The following is a 4,775-nucleotide window of genomic DNA, read 5'->3' as shown; positions in this document are numbered from 1 at the left end:
TCCTGAAAGTTGGAATGACTTGGTAATGGTTGTGAGTAATTATGTTTTTGGATCTAATACCTTAAAATTTGATGATGTGATTGGTGTTATTCTAAGTGGGGAAACTCATAAGAAAACCTCAAGTGGATCTACATCAAGAAGTGCTTTGAATGCACAAATCAAAGGCAGAATGACTGAAAGAGGAAGTAATTTTGAAAATCGTGGAAAATCAAGAGGAAAATCGAAGGGGAAGAGGTCTAAATCTAGAGGACCAAGAGATTGATGGTATTGTGGGAAACTAGGGCATAAGAAGAAATATTATTGGACTCAAAAGAACAATTAAGGAGATAAACCACAAGGGAATAAGGAGATAAATGTGATAAGTAAAAAATCCAAAGAGGATGCTTTACTTTTTCCTTAGAAAGTGTTGATGATTCTTGGGTTTTAGATTTTGGGGTTTCATTTCATGCTAAACCCCATAGAGATTATTTTATTGATTATGTCCAAGGGGATTTTGGGCTTGTTTATCTAGGGGATAATGAACCTTGTCAGATTGTTGGGAAGGGAAAAGTTAAGATTAAGTTGCAGAATGGGAATCACTGGCTACTAAATGATGTAAGACATGTTTAAGGGCTGAGTAGGAATTTAATTTCAACAAGGCAACTTAGTGATGAGGGTTGTGTAGTTACTTTTAATGATGATATTTGGAAGGTTTCAAAAGGTTCCCTTGTAGCAGCAAAATGTGTGAAAGTGGGAACCTTATATCTTTGTACCGGTCATACTGTTCCTTCTACTTTAATTGTTTTAGAGAAAAATGAGTATTCAGGAACAATTGTTGTAGTGGAGTAGGGAGAACAAATAGTTGCTATAGATCTTGATACATCTCCATGGCACAATAGACTTGGGCACATGAGTGAGAAAGGTATAAAATTACTTCATTCAAAGAAAGTTTTACCTAGTTTTAAATGTGTCAATATGGATTTCTATGAAAGTTTACTATATGGAAAACAAAAGAGACTGAGTTTTGTAAAGAGTGGGAAGGAAAAGAAAAATGAGAAATTAGAGCTTGTGCATATAGATGTATGGAGACTAGCTCAAGTATCTTCCCTTGGTGGCTCTCATTATTATGTTACATTTATTGATGATGCAACTAGAAAAGTATGGGTTTATTTTGTTAGATAGAAATATGATGTATTTCAAACTTTTAAGAAATGGAAATGCTTGGTTTAAAACAAGTTTGGTAAGAGATTAAAATTTCTCAGATTTGATAATGATGGTGCATATTTTAGTTATGAATTTGAAGATCATTACTCCAGTAATGGTATTCGTAGACATAAAACTATTCCAAGGACTTAACAGGAAAATGAAGTGGTTGAACACATGAACATGACAATAATGGAGTGTGCAAGGAATATGAGGTTGCATGTTGGGCCACCCTTAAACATGTGGGTAGAGGTTGTCAATAGTGTTGTATATTTGATTAATAGAGGTCCCTCTACTCCTTTGGGTTGTGGTATTCGAAAGGAATTGTGGACTAATAAAAAGGTAAGTTATTCTTTTCTCAAAACCTTCAGTTATGAAGTATTTGCATATATAGATTCTAAATATAGAACCAAGCTAGAAGCTAATTCAAAGAAATGTGTATTTGTTGGATATGGTAGTGATGAATTTGATTATAGACTTTGGAATTTTGTAAATCATAACATTGTAAGAAGAAGGGATGTTATATTCAATGAGAAAGTGTTGTACACATATTTGTTACAACAACATGATAAGAAAAAAATGATTATGTAGTGTTGGATGATACTCCAAAAGATGATGTTCCAATAGTTCCTCATACTTCACAACACCACAACAAAAAATACCACACACCCTAGTGAATGTTAGATGGTCAACAAGGTTAAGTAGACCTCAAGAAAGATTTTCTCCCTCTTTGTACTCTATTTTACTAATTGATTCTAGTGAACCTAAATGTTATAGTGAAGCTGTGCAAGTGGATACAAAGATTAAATGGGAGTTTGCGATGACAAAAGAAATGGACTCCTTACTGAAAAATCATACATGGGATTTATGCAAGTTGCCTACAGGTAAAAGGGATTTACAAAACAAATGGGTTTACAAGTTGAAAGAAGAGAATAGAGGTAAGAAAAGATTTAAAGCCAAGTTAGTGATAAAAAGATTTGCATGGAAAAAGGGCATTGATTTTGATGAGATATTTTCCCTTGTTGGTAAAATGACTTCTATTCGTACTATTTTAAGTATTGTGGCTCCTAAATATTTGCATTTGGAGTAGCTTGATGTTAAAATAACCTTTCTTCATGGTGATTTGGATGAAGAGATATATATGGCATAACCACAGGGATTTGAGGTCAAAGGTAAGGAGAGCTTAGTGTGTAGATTGTAGAAAAGTTTATATGGTTTGAAGCAAGCACATCAGCAATGGTATTTAAAATTTGATAGTTTTATGTATGAGCATAGATATAGTAGGTGTCATTCATACTATTTTGTTTATTTTAAAAGGTTAGATGATGAAAACTACATTATTTTATGTTTATATGTTGATGATATGCTTGTAGTTGGGTCTAACATGAATCACATTAAGGGGTTAAAAGAACAGTTAGCACATTCATTTTCTGTGAAGGATGTGGGGGCAGCAAAGCAAATCCTTGGTATGAAAATTTGCCGAGATATGAAGCACAAAAAATTGACATTATCTCAAGCTGATTATATTGAGAAGGTGTTGTAACATTTCTCTATGGAGAATGTTGAAGCTGTTAACACACCTTTACTTGGTCATTTGAAGTTGACTAAGAAGATGTGTCCAAAAAAACTAGAAGAGGATGATAATATATCCAAGATACCTTATGCTTCAATTGTAGGAAGCTTGATGTATGCTATGGTATGCACGAGGCTAGATATTGCACATGCAGTGGGAGTTGTTAGCAGGTATATGAGTCATCCAGGGATTGAGCATTGGAATGCAGTTAAATGGATCCTCAGATATTTGAGAAGAACATCCAATAAATGTTTATGTTTTAGGGGCTTAACTACTAGTTTGCAGGGCTATTTTGACTCAAATTTGGCAAGAGATATTGATACTGTTAGGATAAACCATGGACAGAAATAAAAACTACATGCAAATATAACCAATAACAAAAAATAATAGAACACACAGAAATGAACACAAGGCACCAAGATTTAACGTGGTTCACCCAATCCCTGGGCTACGTCCACCAAACAGCAAGTCCGATCTTATTACAATCCAGTGATTACAACCTGATTACAATCCGTAATCCCTTACAGCTCAATACCGCCGCAAGAACCAATTTCGTATCACAACATTATGAAAAATACCCAACCCTAAGCCCTTTTTATACAAGTATTAAATCTCTTTAGGGTTATAACATGTCGGCCATATGTCGGCCATAATATGTCGGCTACCATGTCGCGGACAGAAATAAAAACTACATGCAAATATAACCAATAACAGAAAATAATAGAACACACAGAAATGAACACAAGGCACCAAGATTTAATGTGGTTCACCCAATCCCTGGGCTACATCCACCAAACAGCAAGTCCAATCTTATTACAATCCAGTGATTACAACCTGATTACAATCCGTAATCCCTTACAACTCAATACTGCCGCAAGAACCAATTTTGTATCACAACATTATGAAAAATACCCAACCTTAAGCCCTTTTTATACAAGTATTAAACCGCTTTAGGGTTATAACATGTCGGCCATATGTTGGCCATAATATGTCGGCTACCATGTCGGCTACTGCCCAAAATTTTTTTTTGAGGCTATGCCCCGAACCCCACTATTTATGAAGTATGTACAGTACTTTCCTGATCAGTCACCACAATCTAACAATCTCCCACTTGGGGACTGATCAAGCTCCACACTAAACAACAATCTCCCACTTGGAGACTGATCTTGTAGCAATACCACTACCACATGGGGCTCCCACTAGATCAAACCATCTTGGACTCTACTGTTCTTTTATTCATGTTCAGTCTAAAAGACCAACCGAAGCTGAAGAGGAGTTCAGCTTCTCCCTTGTTACAACCTTTGTCAACATATCTGCTGGATTGTCATTGGTATGTATCTTCTCCAGCTTTAACTGTCCATCCTCCAAAACTGACCGAATGAAATGGTACCGCAACTGTATGTGTTTGGTCTTAGAATGCAGAGCTGAATTCTTAGCAAGATGAATGGCACTCTGACTATCTGTGAACAAATAATTATCCTTCTGAGGATGTCCCAATTCTTCCAAGAAGAACTGAAGCCATATCATCTCTTTGGCTGCCTCTGTAGCAGCAACATACTCTGCCTCTGTAGTGGAGAGAGCATTAATCTTCTGTAACCTAGAAACCCAGCTCACGGCTGCCCCACCAACAGTAAAGACATAACCTGTAGTACTCCTCCTGGTATCAATATCCCCAGCTAAATCTAAGTCAACATAGCCCTGTAAATCAGTAGTAGAGCCCCCAAAGTGTAAACACTTATTGGATGTTCCTCTCAAATATCTGAGAATCCACTTGATAGCATTCCAATGCTCAAATCCTAGATGACTCATATACCTGCTAACAACTCCCACTGCATGTGCAATATCTGGCCTAGTGCATACCATAGCATACATCAAACTTCCTACAGCTGAAGCATAGGGTACCTTGGACATCTTATCCTCCTCTTCCTGTGTCTTAGGACACATCTCCTTAGTCAATTTCAAATGACCAGGTAAAGGTGTGCTGACAACTTTAGCATTCTCCATAGAGAAACGTTGCAAC

This window comes from Cupressus sempervirens, chromosome 3 (assembly GCF_028749045.1).
Source record: "Cupressus sempervirens isolate cs-2001-9-10 chromosome 3, ASM2874904v1, whole genome shotgun sequence".
Taxonomy (NCBI): domain Eukaryota; kingdom Viridiplantae; phylum Streptophyta; class Pinopsida; order Cupressales; family Cupressaceae; genus Cupressus; species Cupressus sempervirens.
This window is presented reverse-complemented; position numbering follows the sequence as displayed.